This window comes from Ovis aries, chromosome 2 (assembly GCF_016772045.2).
Source record: "Ovis aries strain OAR_USU_Benz2616 breed Rambouillet chromosome 2, ARS-UI_Ramb_v3.0, whole genome shotgun sequence".
Taxonomy (NCBI): domain Eukaryota; kingdom Metazoa; phylum Chordata; class Mammalia; order Artiodactyla; family Bovidae; genus Ovis; species Ovis aries.
The window spans coordinates 129,128,536-129,146,432 of record NC_056055.1 but is presented as its reverse complement, the minus strand read 5'-3'; the positions used below and the strand labels follow the sequence as shown (position 1 = coordinate 129,146,432).

At 37.3% G+C, this 17,897-nt stretch overlaps 1 pseudogene; it reads left to right on the top strand.

The window, feature by feature from the left end:
• The first annotated feature begins 14,242 nt into the window (after positions 1–14,242).
• LOC101121318 (heterogeneous nuclear ribonucleoprotein A3-like) lies at positions 14,243–16,692 on the top strand (annotated as a pseudogene).
• Positions 16,693–17,897: the final 1,205 nt, after the last annotated feature.

The following is a 17,897-nucleotide window of genomic DNA, read 5'->3' as shown; positions in this document are numbered from 1 at the left end:
ACAAGATTGGCAACTGCAATAACATTTTTTCAGAAAAGTATACATATGAATTAAAACAAATGAAAGAAACAATAGACATTGCTTTTTATGGCTATCGAACAAACATCTTTGACAATGTACTGATTGCCATTATACTATAGTTTTTGAATTTCAGGAAGCCTTACATTAATGAATCATGAAATCCACTTGTGTGGATCATGCTGATGTTACTGCTGCTAAGTTGCTTCAGTTGTGTCCAACTCTGTACGACCCCATAGATGGCAGCCCACCAGGCTCCCCTATCCCTGGGATTCTCCAGGCAAGAACACTGGAGTGGGTTGCCATTTCCTTCTCCAATGCATGAAAGTGAAAAGTGCAAGTGAAGTCGTTTAGTTGTGTCCAACTCTTTGGGACTGCACGGACTGCAGCCTACCTGGCTCCTCCGTCCGTGGGATTGTTCAGGCAAGAGTGCTGGAGTGGGTTGCCATTGCCTTCTCCGTGTGGATCATAGCACTTTTTAAATGAAAAATAAAGAAAAAATAGGACATTGCATCACAAAGCATAGGGATAAAAATTGTTTGAAATGTGTATATGTGAGAAAGATAGGAAATATACTTCTCATTGTAGATAACATTCTTTAAAAAAAGCTTGAAAATCTTTTTACAAAGGGTTTTGCAAAGGGTACAAGGAACCTCTTTGGAGGCAAACCTAGTAACACTTTGGTCTTAAGAGCAAATCTAAATCAGAGAAGATCCTCGGCCAGATAAAGTCTTGGGAATTAGACTCCTTTGAGGGCTGGAAGTACAAAGAGACCACCTCAGCCCAGAAAGAGTCTAGGGGAGGTGACAGAGAGTTTAGTGGGATTGCAACAGTTACCCTTCTCCTGTCCTTACAACTGGGAGAGCCCAGACTGGGCTTTGGATAAAGAAGGGTACTTCTGTGCTGTTCTATGAAATGATAACCCATTTCTTTGGTAAACATTAGGAAATGATAGTAAGGGAATACACAGCTGGTTTGATAATCAACAAAGAAAGTGCACCTTATTAACATTGTGGAATCAGTAGTTCAAAGTTCCTAGGTATTGGTCCCACAGATTCTAAATATCTCATGTGATTTAACAATTCACACACCTAAAACAGAAAACAAAACAAAACAAACAAACAAACAAAAAAACCCTGCATAACTAATGAGTTGAAAAGTTGTTGTTGTGTAATTGAATGACAAATATCCAATATTTTTCTTATCTAGACTAATCAGAAATGAGACATTGAAAGACTAGTAAGGAAGTTAATCTGGGGAGAACTAGGTGGCCAGGTGATTAGGAAATAAGTTTAAAGGACACACTTCACTGCACACACTTTTGCAACTCTTGAATTTTAAACCAAGTACATTTTATCAGCTTTAAAAATTACTATTTGCATTCAGGAAAATAAAGTAAAATAAATATCAAGCTTTAGTGAAATTTTCAGATAAACAAAATTAGTTCTGTACAGAACACCTTATAGGTTATTTAGCCAATAGGCATTCTCCTGGCTCCTTTTGTTAGAAAAAAAAAAAGTCCCTGATTTTCTTCTGGTGTTAACACATCCAAGTCCCAGGAGGTGAATCAAGGTTAGCCTACATCAATCAAGTGATGTCCAGAAAAATCAATCCAGAGAGGGGTGCTGCTCCAAACTTAGGAGCATGGATAGCCAGCCTGTTAGGAAGCTGTAAAGATGCTTGTCACAGTGATGCCTTCCACTTACCTATCTTATGGTAGGCCATAAGAGGAAAAGTATTAATCCATAGCTAAAGCAATAAATCTGGACACACACACACACCTCTAAATGCAGGCAATGGTAATCAAAATTAGCTTTCAGGACAGGTCTTCTCAAATATACAGATATGAATGCTATGGAAAAAATCACAAAACATTTGAAGGAAAATCACTATGAAAGGAAACAACAAATAATTTAAAGGAATAAAAATATTTTATGGAGTATATGAAAAGCTATGTTATTCATGAAAGAAATAATGGGCTAAATTATAGATTTTGAAAATAAAAAGTATATGTTCATTGGTACTGAAAAAAAAAAGGACTGATAGGCTGAATAATAGAATGATTACACCTCAAAAGTGAATTAGACAGCTGTCACAGAAATGGTTTCTCCTGCAATACAGCTAGGTGGGAATGAGTTGGGGTGGGACAGGGAGTGGGGAGGGGACACAGAAGAGACACCCAAAACATCCAACATCCAACGAATGTGAATTTCTGAAAGGAGTGAAACTGTCAAAAATAAAATGGAGTAAGGGGTACTCTTGCCTGGAAAATCTGATGAATAGAGGAACCTGGTAGGCTGCAGTCCATGGGGTCACTAAGATTCAGACATGACTGAGTGATTTCACTTTTTACTTTCATGCATTGGAGAAGGAAATGGCAACCCACTCCAGTGTTCTTGCCTGGAGAATACCAGGGATGGCGGAACCTGGTGGGCTGCCGTCTATGGGGTCGCACAGAGTCAGACACGACTGAAGTGACAGCAGCAGCAGCAGCAAGGGATACTCAAAACTGAAGAAATATAGACATTTTCTTTTTTAGAATAGACCATTCAGTCTAAGCAGGATAAATAAAAAGGGCAACCACCTGGAAACACTTAGGAAAATGCAAAAGAGAAAAGATAATTTGAAAATCCTTAAAACCTAAAGAGGCGAAGAAAAAATTTTAACTAACTATAAAAGAATGCAATTAAGATAATAGACTTCTTTCTGGTATTAAAAGGCAATAGAACAACTCTGAAAAGTTCTAAAGGGAAAAAGAGTATGAAACTAAAAGTTTATGCTAATGAAAAGCTTTCATATTAGAAGGAAAATGTTGAAGTAATGGATAATTGGGAAATATATATAATATAAAAAAGTTTTGAAGAATATAAACTTTTAAAAAATTATGGCAAGAAAAGTCCAGACACACCAGTTAAGAATAATATAGATTGGAAAAGAAGTATAACTCTCACTGTTTGCAGATGATATGATCCTCTACATAGAAAACCCTAAAGACTCCACCAGAAAATTACTAGAGCTAATCAATGAATATAGTAAAGTTGCAGGATATAAAATCAACACACAGAAATCTATTGCATTCCTATACACTAACAATGAGAAAACAGAAAGAGAAATTAAGGAAACAATTCCATTCACCATTGCAATGAAAAGAATAAAATACTTTGGAATAAATCTACCTAAAGAAACTAAAGACCTATATATAGAAAACTATAAAACACTGGTGAAAGAAATCAAAGAGGACACTAATAGATGGAGAAATATACCATGTTCATGGATCGGAAGAATCAATATAGTGAAAATGAGTATACTACCCAAAGCAATCTATAGATTCAATGCAATCCCTATCAAGCTACCAATGGTATTTTTCACAGAACTAGAACAAATAATTTCACAATTTGTATGGAAATACAAAAAACTCAAATAGCCAAAGCAATCTTGAGAAAGAAGAATGGAACTGAAGGCATCAACCTGCCTGACCTCAGGCTCTACTACAAAGCCACAGTCATCAAGACAGTATGGTACTGGCACAGAGACAGAAATATAGATCAATGGAACAAAATAGAAAGCCCAGAGATAAATCCACGCACCTATGGACACCTTATATTTGACAAAGGAGGCAAGACTATACAATGGAGAAAAGACAATCTCTTTAACAAGTGGTGCTGGGAAAATCGGTCAACCACTTTTAAAAGAATGAAACAAGAACACTTTCTAACACCATACACAAAAATAAACTCAAAATGGATTAAAGATCTAAACATAAGACCAGAAACTATAAAACTCCTAGAGGAAAGCACAGGCAAAACACTCTCCAACATAAATAACAGCAGGATCCTCTATGACCCACCTCCCAGAATATTGGAAATAAAAGCAAAAATAAACAAATGGGACCTATTAAAATTAAAAGCTTCTGCACAACAAAGGAAATTATAAGCAAGGTGAAGAGACAGCCTTCAGAATAGGAGAAAATAGTAGCAAACGAAGCAACAGACAAGAAGTAATCTCAAAAATATACAAGCAATTCCTGCAGCTCAATTCCAGAAAAATAAATGACCCAATCAAAACATGGGCCAAAGAATTAAACAGACATTTCTCCAAAGAAGACATACTGCTAAGTAGCTGCAGTCGTGTCTGACTCTGTGCGACTCCAGAAATGGTAGCTCACCAGGCTTCCCCCTCCCTGGGATTCTCCAGGCAAGAACACTGGAGTGGGTTGCCATTTACTTCTCCAATGCATCAAAGTGAAAAGTGAAAGTGAATTGCTCAGTCGTGTCCAACTCCTAGTGACCACATGCACTGCAGCCTTCCAGGCTCCTCCGTCCATGGGATTTGCCAGGCAAGAGTACTGGAGTGGGTTGCCATTGCCTTCTCCTGAAGAAGACATACAGATGGCTAACAAACACATGGAAAAATGCTCAACATCACTCATTATCAGAGAAATGCAAATCAAAACCACAATGAAGTACCACTTCACACCAGTCAGAATGGCTATTCAAAAGTCTACAAGCAATAAATGCTGGAAAGGGTGTGGAGAAAAGGGAACCCTCTTACACTGTTGGTGGGAATGCAAACTAGTACAGCCACTATGGAGAACAGTGTGGAGATTCCTTAAAAAACTAGAAATAGAACTGCCATATGACCCAGCAATCCCACTGCTGGGCATACACACCGAGGAAACCAGAAGTGAAAGAGACACGTGTACCCCAATTTTCATTGCAGCACTATTTATAATAGCCAAGACATGGAAGCAACCTAGATGTCCATCAGCAGATGAATGAATAAGAAAGCTGTGGTACATATGCACAATGGAATATTACTCAGCCATTAAAAAGAATACATTTGAATCAGTTCTAATGAGATGGATGAAACTGGAGCCTATTATACAGAGTGAAGTAAACCAGAAGGAAAAACACCAATACAGTATATTAACACATATATGTGGAATTTAGAAAGATGGTAACGATGACCCTGTATGCAAGATAGCAAAAGAGACACAGATATATAGAACAGTCTTTTTGACTCTGGGAGAGGGCGAAGGAGGGACGATTTGGTATAATGGCATTGAAACATGTAAATTATCATATGTGAAAAGAATCGCCAGGCTAGGTTCGATGCATGATACAGGATGCTCAGGGCTGGTGCACTGGGATGACCCAGAGGGATGGGATGGGGAGGGGGGTTGGAAGGGGGTTCAGGATGGGGAACACATGTATACCAATGACAGTTTCATGTCAATGTATGGCAAAACCAATACAATATTGTAAACTAAAAAATGAATAATAATAATAATAATATGTTTTAAAAAAAAACAAAGAATGGAATAAAAGAATAATATACATGAGATGTGTGCTGCTATTTGATGAAAGTCAGAGATTTTTTAAATTGGGTAAAAATAAACTATGTTTCCTAAATACATCATATTTATAAAGGATTTATCTAAAGTAATATGACATAAAAATATTTGAAAAGAAAAATAATGGAGAAAATTGCTAACAAACAAAAAGAAAGCAGATGTAAAAATGTTAGTAGTAGACATAATAGAAATCAAGACAAAGTATGAAAAGTAAAAAATGATTCAATATAGATGAAAGGAACAATATAAAAATAATATACACTCTAAACATTACCACTGGAAAAGGGAATGGTAAACCACTTCAATATTCTTGCCTTGAGAACCCCATGAACAGTATGAAAAGGCAAAATGATGGGATACTGAAAGAGGAACTCCACAGGTCAGTAGGTGCCCAATATGCTACTGGAGATCAGTGGAGTAATAACTCCAGAAAGAATGAAGGGATGAAGCCAAAACAAAAACAATACCCAGCTATAGATGTGACTGGTGATAGAAGCAATGTCTGATGCTATAAAGAGCAATATTGCAGAGGAACCTGGAATGTCAGGTCCATGAATCAAGCCAAATTGGAAGTGGTCAAACAAGAGATGGCAAGAGTGAACATCAACATTCTAGGAATCAGCAAACTAAAATGGACTGGAATGGGTGAATTTAACTCAGATGACCATTATATCTACTATTGCGGGCAGGAATCCCTTAGAAGAAATGGAGTAGCCATCATGGTCAATAAGAGTCGGAAATGCAGTAATTGGATGCAATCTCAAAAACGACAGAATGATCTCTGTTCATTTCCAAGGCAAACCATTCAATATCACAGTAATTCAAGTATATGCCCCAACCAGTAATGCTGAAGAAGCTGAAGTTGAATGGTTCTATGAAGACCTACAAGACCTTTTAGAACTAACACCTGAAAAATATGTCCTTTTCATTATAGGGACTGGAATGCAAAAGTAGGAAGTCAAGAAACACCTGGAGTAACAGGCAAATTTGGCCTTGGAATATGGAATGAAGCAAGGCAAAGACTAATAGAGTTTTGCCAAGAAAATGCACTGGTCATAGCAAACACCCTCTTCCAACAACACAAGAGAAGACTCTACACATGGACACCACCAGATGGTCAACACTGAAATCAGAGTGATTATATTCTTTGCAGCCAAAGATGGAGAAGCTCTATACAGTCAACAAAAATGAGACCAGGATCTGACTGTGGCTCAAATCATGAACTCCTTATTACCAAATTCAGACTCAAATTGAAGAAAGTAGGGAAAACCGCTAGATCATTAAGGTATGACTGAAATCAAATCCCTTATGATTATACAATGGAAGTGAGAAATAGATTTAAGGGCCTAGATCTGATAGATAGAGTGCCTGATGAACTATGGAATGAGGTTCATGACACTGTAGAGGAGACAGGGATCAAGACCATCCCCCATGGAAAAAAAATGCAAAAAAGCAAAATGGCTGTCTAGGGAGGCCTTACAAATAGCTGTGAAAAGAAGAGAGGTGAAAAGCAAAGGAGAAAAGGAAAGATATAAGCATCTGAATGCAGAATTCCAGAGAATAGCAAGAAGAGACAAGAAAGCCTTCTTCGGCAATCAATTCAAAGAAATCGAGGAAAACAACAGAATGGGAAAGACTAGAGATCTCTTCAAGAATATTAGAGATATCAAGGGAAGATTTCATGGAACGATGGGCTCGATAAAGGACAGAAATGGTCTGGACCTAACAGAAACAGAAGATACTAAGAGGTGGCAAGAATACATGGAAGAACTGTACAAAAAAAATCTTCACGACCCAGATAATCATGATGGTGTGATCACTCACCTAGAGCCAGACATCCTGGAATGTGAAGTCAAGTGGGCCTTAGAAAGCATCACTATGAATGAAGCTAGTGGAGGTGATGGAATTCCAGTTGAGTTGTTTCAAATCCTGAAAGATGATGCTGTGAAAGTGCTGCACTCAATATGCCAGCAAATTTGGAAAACTCAGCAGTGGCCACAGGACTGGAAAAGCTCAGTATTCATTCCAATTCCAAAAAAAGGCAACGTCAAAGATTGCTCAAACTACTGCACAATTGCACTCATCTCACACGCTAGTAAAGTAATGCTCAAAAATCTCCAAGCCAGGCTTCAGCAATATGTGAACCGTGAACTTCTTGATGTTCAAACTGGTTTTAGAAAAGGCAGAGGAACCAGAGATCAAATTGCCAACATCCACTGGATCATGGAAAATGCAAGAGAGCTCCAGAAAAAATCTATTTCTGCTTTATTGACTATGCCAAAGACTTTGACTGTGTGGATCACAATAAACCGTAGAAAACTCTGAAAGAGATGGGAATACCAGACCACCTGACCTGCCTCTTGAGAAATCTGTATGCAGGTTAGGAGGTAATAGTTAGAACTGGACATGGAACAGCAGACTGGTTCCAAATAGGAAAAGGAGTATGTCAAGGCTGTCTATAGTCACCCTGCTTATTTAACTTATATGCAGAGTACATCATGAGAAATGCTGGGCTGGAAGACATACAAGCTGGAATCAAGCTTGCCGGGAAAAATATCAATAACCTCAGCACCCTTATGGCAGAAAGTGAAGAGAAACTAAAAAGCCTCTTGATGAAAGTGAAAGTGGAGAGTGAAAAAGTTGGCTTAAAGCTCAACATTCAGAAAACGAAGATCCTGGCATCCGGTCCCATCACTTCATGGGAAATAGATGGGGAGACAGTGGAAACAGTGGCAGACTTTATTTTTTGGGGCTCCAAAATCACTGCAGATGGTGATTGCAGCCATGAAATTAAAAGATGCTTACTCCTTGGAAGAAAAGTTATGAGCAACCTAGATAATATATTCAAAAGCAGAGATACTACTTTGCCGACTAAGGTCCATCTAGTCAAGGCTCTGGTTTTTCCATTGGTCATGTATGGATGTGAGAGTTGGACTGTGAAGAAGGCTGAGCGCCAAAGAATTGATGCTTTTGAACAGTGGTGTTGGAGAAGACTCTTGAGAGTGCCTTGGACTGCAAGGAGATCCAACCAGTCCATTCTGAAGGAGACCAACCGTGGGATTTCTTTGGAAGGAATGATGCTAAAGCTGAAGCTCCAGTACTTTGGCCACCTCATGCGAAGAGTTGACTCATTGGAAAAGACTCTGATGGTGGGAGGGATTGGGGTGAGGAGGAGAAGGGGACGAAAGAGGATGAGATGGCTGGATGACATCAAGGACTCGATGGACATGAGTCTGAGTGAACTCTGGGAGTTGGTGATGGACAGGGGGGCCTGGAATGCTGAGATTCATGGGGTCGCAAAGAGTCTGACACGACTGAGCGACTGAACTGAACTAAACTAAAGATTTGCCAGGATAAGATTCCCTCTTGTTCTTCTTTCTCAGAACTCTATGGGACACGAACCTTTCTTATAGATAACAAATTCCGTTTGTCTGGTTCTATGCAACATGCTATTAAGAATTTTATTTTAATTTCATTATAATTATGGACTAACAAAGGGAAAATTTGGCATATGTCTAGTTTTGAGTATTTTCAGCCATAACCATAGCAAATTTTTACAGTATTATTTCCTTCAATAACATTTTATGTTTCTTTCATATAATTATTAAACATCTTCTGTGAAGTTTATTTCTGTGTATTTGTAATTTTTGAGTGGTATCAGTTTTCTCTAAGATTTCATTGTTGCTTATGGCTGATGTACAGATTTATTTTTATGTGCTGATTTTTTTTATATTTGAGGAGCCTTTAATACTCTCTTTTTAGTTCTAACATTTGTCTACATATTTTCTTAGGATTGATATATATTCCATCACCTACAAATGAAAATCACTTTGCTTCCTCCCTTCCTGTCATTATTTTATTTTTAAATATTTTTTCTACTTTTAATGCATCAGTCAGATTCTTCAGGAAAACAGTGAAAATAGGCTGATAACATATATTCTTCTCCTAACTTCAACCAAAATGTTTCTATATGTGTGTCACTAATATTTGTAGGGGATGTTGGTAGTAGTCCTTTATCAAGCTAAGATAGTTCTCTTCTATCCTTAGCTTGCTAGAGTTTATATTTAACATATAGTACCCTTTACCAATTTCTTCTTTGAAAACTATTGAGATGTTCTCTTTAACCCTTTAGTATGCTAATATAATATTTTGCTCTACTTTTTGTTTTTTAGTATTAAACTGTCTTCCTACTTCTAATATAAACTCTTTACTCATCAGGCCTTATTTTTTTAATACTGGTAAATTTTATATGGTAATGATTTATTTGCCTTTTCATAGACAAGATTAACATTAGAAAAAATAATACAGCAGTAATCACAGTAGTCCTAGTCTATGCCCCAACCACTAATGCCAAAGAAGCTGAAGTTGAATGGTTCTAAGAAGCCCTAAAAGATCTTCTAGAACTAACATCAAAAAAGAGATACCCTTTTCATCATAGGGAACTGGAATGCAAAAGTAGGAAGTCAAGAGTTACCTGGAGTAACAGGCAAGTTTGGCCTTGGAGTACAAAATGAAGCAGGGCAAAGGTTAACAAGAATTTTGCCAAGAGAACACATGCATCACAACGAATACCCTCTTCCAACCACACAAGAGATGACTCTACATATAAATATCACCAGATGGTCAATACCAAAATCAGGTTGATTATATTCTTTGCAGCTGAATATGGAGAAGCTCTATACAGTCAGTAAAATGAAGACCAGGAGCCGACTGTGGCTCAGATCATGAACTCCTTATGGCAAAATTCAAACTTTAATTGAAGAAAGTAGGAAAAACCACTAGGCCATTCAAGTATGACCTAAATCAAATTGCTTATGATTGTACAGTGGAAGTGACAAATAGGTTTAAGGGATTAGATTTTATGGAGAGTGCTCGAAGAACTATGGGCAGAGGTTCATGACATTGTACAGTATGCAGTGATCAGGACCATCTCTGAGGAAAAGAAATGCAAAAAGGCAAAATGGTTGTCTGAGGAGGCCTTACAAATAGCTGAGAAAAGAAGAGAGGCTAAAGGCAAAGGGGAAAAGGAAAGATATACCCATTTGAATGCAGAGTTCCAAAGAACAGCAAGGAGAGATAAGAAAGCCTTCTTTAGTGATCAATGCAAAGAAATAGAGGAAAACAATAGAATAGGAAAGACTAGAGATCACTTAAAGAAAATTAGAGATCTCAAAGGAAAATTTCATTCAAAGATGGACACAATAAAGGACAGAAATAGTATGGACCTAACAGAAGCAGAGGATATTAAGTAGGCATGGCAAGAATACACAGAAGAACTATACAAAAGATCTCAATGACTCAGATAACTACGATGGTGTAATCACTCATCTAGAGCCAGACATCCTGAAGTTCAAAGTCAAGTGGGACTTAGGAAGCAGGACTATAAACAAAGCTAGCAGAGATGATGGAATTCCATTTGAGCTATTTAAAATCCTAAAGGATAATGCTGTGAAAGTGCTACACTCAATACGCCAGCAAATTCAGAAAACTTCACAGTGGCCACAGGACTGGAAAAGGTCAGTTTTCATTCCAATCCCAAAGAAAGGAAATACCAAAGAATGTTGAAACTATCATACATCCTAACTCATCTCACATGCTAGCAAAGAAGTGCTCAAAATTCTCCAAGTCAGGCTTCAACAGTATGTGAACCGTGAACTTCCAGATGTTCAAGCTGGATTTAGAAAAGGAAAAGGAACTAAGATCAAATTGCCAACATCTGTTGGATCATGGAAAAAGCAAGAGAGTTCCAGAAAAATGTCTACCTCTGCTATATTGACTACGCCAAAGCCTTTGGCTGTGTGGATCACAACAAACTGTGGAAAATTCTGAAAGAGATGGGAATACCAGACTACCTGACTTGCCTCTTGAGAAATCTGTATGCAGGTCAGGAAGCAACAGTTAGAAGTGGACATGGAACAAGATTTTAATATCTTGCTTATAAATGGACAGATCAAGTAAACTGAAACTAATTATAGCTGTTTAGAATTGAATAGCACAGATAATTCTCAAAATTAGTTTTATAAATAATGAATATATAAAGAACTCTGTACCCAAGAGAACATTCATTAAAATTTACCAGTGTTTAGCTGTCAAAAGAAATCTCAGCAGGCAAAATACTCTGATTTCAAAGCAGTAAAGTCATATAGCCACTCATATTTATGAAGTGTTTATTACGGTTGCCAGATTTAGCAAATAAGTTTATAGTTGCCAGATTTGTTCTAAGCTATGGCTGCCAGATTTAACAAATACAAGATACCTAGTTAAAATAGAATTTAAGATATACAAGGAATGGTTTTTTATAGATTTTAGAAATCTAGAAAATTTTAGAGATAAACTTCCAAAGTATTGGGGAAAAATATAGAGAAATCTTTCTGTGTACTTCTAAGATAATTTTAAAACTTTGATACCTAAACTAGATAAGCATGGCATTAAAAGTAAAACCATAGGCTGAATTTACTTTTAAGTGTAGCTGCAAAACTTTTTTTAAAAGTTAATAGATTAAATATAGCAGTGTGTTAAAAGTTGTTTGATTCCAGAAATGCAAGGTAAACACTATACAATAAACACTATAAACAAACAAACACTATAAAACACTGTACAATGTTTTAATGCAGTTTACTTTTTAAAGGATTAAACATAAAAAAACACAAAATCATTTTAATAAAAGCAAAAAGCCCATTTATTAAAAATGACTCCTATTAATGATTTTTTGGGGGGGGGGCAAATATGTAATACAAGAAGAATTTTTCTCACTTGATGAGGCATACCTATCAAAACATCAGCAATAGAAAGTTTAGAAAATGTAAAGAAAAAAGGGTTAGTCATAATTGAAAATGACAGAAAATATCTAGGAATAAAACCAATGCAAATGTGCAATATCCATAATAAAAATATTACCATAAGGTATAAAATAAGATATAATTAGTTATAGGAACATATCCTATTCTAAATGGAAATAAAATTTACTAAAAGTAGTTATTCTTCACTAAATAGGTTACAAGATAAATGCAATAATTCAAAGCCTAAAAAGATTTTTAAATGAAATTTCACAGTTTAGTTCTCAGAAGAGATACAAAAATAGCCAAAAAGAATTCTATCAAAAGAAGGAAAGAGAGAATTTACACTATCAAATTTTAAAGTGTTATAAAAATATAACAATTAGAATTGGATGACAGTGATACCTTAATATACCAGAATACATGTTTAAGGGGCATTTCAAACTACTGAGAACAGGACTGAACAAATGGAGATGAAAAAAAAATGGTTAGATTCCTAACTTGGTGCCAAAACAAAAAGCAACATATATTTGAGGTAGATGGAAAACATAAATGTCAATTGAATACAGACCTGTGGTTGCCAACAGTGAATTTGGAGTTTGGGAGTAGTAGATGTAAGCTATTATATTGTACATAGAGAATGGATAAACAATAAGGTCCTATCATATTGCACAAAGGACTATATTTAATATCCTATAATAAACCATAATGGAAAAGAAAATGAAAAAGAATACATGTGTATAACTGAATCACTTTGCTGAATACCAGAAACTAACACAACATTGCAAATCAACTATACATCATTAAAACATAACATATTTAAAATAAAACTACAAAAGCATTCAAAATATATATTTGCAATCTTGGAGTATAAAAGAACTTTGAGATACATAAAGTACAAAGCCATAAAAGAAACTACCCATAAATTTGACATTAATATTTAAAACATGTGCATGAAAAAAAGAATAATGCTGCTACCAATATTGTTCATTTTTACCATAAGGAAATTTGGAATTTTCAGAAGAAATGGCTCAAAACTAAGAAAGTTAAAGAACCACCAAATGTTCAAGGCCTACTCAGTAATTGACTGCATGCTGGGGGTTTGGCTACCCCATTTAATCTCAAGGAATCCTCATCAAACCTAAAAGGATGTATTACTATCATCATGTTGCTGAAGAATAAACATGTCTTTAATTACATATCAATTAATTGGATGAAGTGGAATTCTAACCCAATGCATTTAGCGCCATCTTGACTCAATGCTAGTAAGAAAGTATAAGGAATTATACAGGAACTAACATGATTGCTAAACGGCCTGTGAAAATAGTGAATCAATCAGGATTGATAGATAAAAATAATTAAAATGTACCCAAAGTTAACAGTCATTTAGTATATCGTGTGGAGGAAACAAAGGATAAGAGATGATTTAGTAAAACACTGAGAGCCTGGACCAGTCAGTCTTCCAAGCCATAGATCTGTAAAATGTTACAAAGTGCTAGGTAACAGCACATTAGAGCCAGATTCAGCTGTATTTAAAAAAAAAAAAAAATCATTTAAATCTCCTTCCAAGGTTTTCATGAGGTGGCTGTTGTGCTAACAGCACTGATATTGTTTGCTAGTAAACAGTAGTGGTGGCTGGCTAAAAATAGGACCAAAGAGTGTCTCTTGTGCATGCGTACTAAGTCACTTCAGTTGTGCCTGACTCTTTGCAACCCCACGGACTGTAGTTCTGTCCATGGGATTCTCCAGGCAAAAATACTGGAGTGGGTTGCCTTTCCCTCCTAGAGGGGATCTTCCCAACCCAGGGATCGAATAGACATAGGTAGTAACTCTATGACTTTGGACAAGTTACTCAACCAATATGCCCAGTTTCCCCATGTATACAATGATTACACCTATTTTGTTGTCAGAAAGATTAAATAAGTTAATAATTAAAGCATCTATATGTATTCATTCATGTAAGAGCAATTCCTAAATGACAGTCTACTTAAAGAAGACAAGATCCTTTTATTCAAGTTAGCAGATGATAAGATTTTAGCATTTTTTTTTCCCCTCTACTGATAAAAATAATCTGAAGTACTTCAGGGTCCCATATTGTACTCAAGTTGGAAGAGGTGAGTCTGGTCTCAGAATGGAGGGTCATGATCCCAAGGAACCAGAGCAGTTGAGAAAGCTGTTTATGGGTGATCTGAGCTTTGAATCTACAGATGATAGCTTAAGAGAATGATTTTGAGAAATGGGGCACACTTACAGATTGTGTGGTGATGAGAGACCCCCAAACAAAACGTTCCGGGGGCTTCACTGTTGTGACTTACTCCTGTGTTGAAGAAGTGGACGCAGCAATGTGTGCTCGAACACACAAGGTTGATGGGCGTGTAGTGGAACCAAAGAGAGCTGTTTCTAGAGAGGATTCTGTAAAGCCTGGTGCCCATCTAACAGTGAAGAAAATTTTTGTTGGTGGTATTAAAGAAGATACAGAAGAATATAGTTTGAGAGACTACTTCGAAAAGTATGGCAAGATTGAAACCGTAGAAGTTATGGAAGACAGGCAGAGTGGGAAAACGAGAGGATTTGCTTTTGTAACTTTTGATGATCATGATACAGTTGACAAAATTGTTGCTCAGAAATACCACACTATTAATGGGCATAATTGTGAAGTGAAAAAGGCCCTTTCTAAACAAGAGATGCAATCTACCAGATCACAAATAGGTCATGGAGGTGGATCTGGCAACTTTATGGGTCGTGGAGGAAACTTTGGAGGTGGTGGAGGTAACTTTGGCTGCTGGGGTCCAGCCCCGGTGGATCTAGGGTGATTCGAAGGAGAGACAGATAGGCAAGGAAAAAACTTATATATTTATTAATATAAGATTAGATTATGAAGAAATAGTGTAGTAGGAAAATTAAGTGGAGAAAGAAGGCTGAATAGCTTGGCTTACGGGGAAGGCCAATAAAGTTCCAGACAAGGAGCTTGCACCATCTACTTTGGGCCACCGGCGCCCACTTGAATATCAAAGGGTGCCCCGCCTTAGGCTCCCTTTTGTGCAGGTCTTAAAAGCCAGGGCAAGTAAGTAGACGTGGTGAGCCGCCCCGCTCCAGATGGGAATTCAGCCTGAAATAAGAGTAAAGAGAAGACATGGGGGAAACCAGTCCAGTAACTGGCCCCCCGCCTCTATTGTCTAGAAAGGCCTTTTATACCTTTTTGATTGTACATAGAGATCAATGGGTAATACGAAATTATGTAGTGTTAGCAGCCCAGACTCTTATCAAAACCAGGCTTTTCTCTCTGCATACCTAGTTGTATACACAAGTCTTAGGTGATTTACATCATCTTCTGGCCAAAAAGGGCCAATTAACATTTTATAGCCTTTTTTCTGATAAGGGTTTGTTAACTAGAAGACTTATTTGTGTTGATCTTCCCAAAGTTTGGTGCCACTCTCAGAAAGCACTAAATAAAGTTACCTTCTTACATAGCAAAGATACAGCAATTTATGACAAGTAAAAGGAGTACAGTGATTTATAACAAAAGAAAAGTAATTAACTCAAAAGTCTATTGTTGCTAACATCAAAACTATTATATATCTTTTTCCATATCCAGTTTACATTGATTAACATCCTCCCAGGTGCCTAAAAGAGAAAGAATATGGAGGCCTGGAGGCAATCATTGAGTCAACAGTGAAAACCCATCACCAATATGATTTTTAGCTCTTTAGAAAAAGCTCTGTATCTTTAAGATGCTTTTAAGCTTTGTGCCTCTCACAGTTGGGGGGCTGTAAGCAATTCACAAGCTGTAAGAGGTCCGGGGAACCTGTTAGGCAAGCTAGAGAGCTATCAGAGGGGGTTTAACTGAAACATCCCTTTCAAATGCAGAAGACTAAAGCCCTGATTTGACTTTTTCCACAGAATATCAAAAGAGCAGAGTACAAAGGCCAGCAGATTTTTTGGTTTTGGGGGTACATGCTCAGGAAATTCCAGGAGGAAATCCTGAAGCCTGATCATGTCAGGCTTCCTTCCTCATGACCTTGTCATGGGCGGGATTCCTCACGCTGGCCCCCAGCATTTGGCCGTGGTGGAAATTTCAATGGAAAAGGAGGCTATGGTGGTGGAGGTGGTGGCAGCAGAGGGAGTTGTGGAGGAGGTGATGGCGGGTATAATGGATTTGGAGGTGATGCTGGCAACTATGGCGGTGGTCCTGGTTATGGTAGTAGAGGAGCTCCCACTGATGGTGGACCAGGATGTGGAAACCAAGGTGGTGGATATGGTGGTGGTGGTGGAGGATATGATGGTTACAATGAAGGAGGAAATTTTGGAGGTAACTATGGTGGTGGTGGAAACTATAATGATTTTGGAAATTATAGTGGACAACAGCAATCAAATTATGGACCCATGAAAGGGGGTAGTTTTGGTGGAAGAAGCTCGGGCAGTCCCTGTGGTGATGGTTATGGATCTGGTGGTGGACGTGGTGGATATGGTAGCAGAAGGTTCTAAAAACTGAGAAGAAAAAGGCTACAGTTCTTAGCAGGAGAGAGAGAGGAGTTGTCAGGAAAGCTGCGGGTTACTTTGAGACAGTCATCCCAAATGCATTAGAGGAACCGTAAAAATCTGCCACAGAAGGAATGATGATCCATAGTCAGAAAAGTTACTGCAGCTTAAACAGGAAACCCTTCTTGTTCAGGAACTGTCATAGCCACAGTTTGCAAAAAGTGCAGCTATTGATTAATGCAATGTAGTGTCAATTAGATGTACATTCCTGAGGTCTTTCATCTGTTGTAGCTTTGTCTTTTTCTTTTTTCTCTTCATTACATCAGGTATATTGCTCTGTAAACTGTGGTAGTGGTACCAGCAATAGAAAATTAAGGAATTTTTAACTTTTCAATATTTATGTAGTTCAGTTTTTCTGATTTCAGTACAGAAACTTTAATAAAATGCAGTTTTGACGGTGTCTTCTTCTGAGTTAACAAGTAAAGAAGATCATTGTTAATTACTATTTTGTATGAATTTTGCTAAAGTTAACTGTAAAGAAACACCTGCTGACTTGCAGTTTAAGGGAAATCTATTCTCCCCATTTCCAAACCATGAAATGAATGGCTCTGACATGTGGAGAGAATAGATATTTGTATGTTTGCAATACGTGTTTTAGACAATAGAATTGGGTATTTAAATTAGCATATTTGTGAATTTAATAGCATTAAGATTTACCTTCAAGTGAAAAATCTCAAAATTAAAAAAAAAAAAAAATGAAGTACTTCAGTTTAGTCATTCAGCATGTCTGACTCTTTGCGACCCCATGGACTGCAGCACACCAGGATTCCCTGTCCATTACCAACTCCTGAAGTTCGCTCAAACTCATATCCATGCCATCCAACCATCTTATCCTCTGTCATCCCCTTCTCCTTCTACCTTTAATCTTTCCCAACATCAGAGTCTTTTCCAAGGAGTCAGTTCTTCCCATCAGGTAGCCAAAGTATTAGAGCTTCAGCTTCAGCATCAGTCCTTTGAATGAATATTCAGGACTGATCTCCTTTAGGATGGACTGGTTGGATCTCCATGCAGTCCAAGGAACTCTCAAGAGTCTTCCTCTCCAACCCCACAGTTCAAAAGTATCAACTTTTCAGCGCTCAGTTTTCTTTATAGTCCAACTCAGATTCATACATGACCACTGGAAAAATCATAGCTTCGACTAGATGGACCTTTGTCAACAAAGTAATGTCTGCTTTTTAGTATGCTGTCTAGGTTGGTCATAGCTTTTCTTC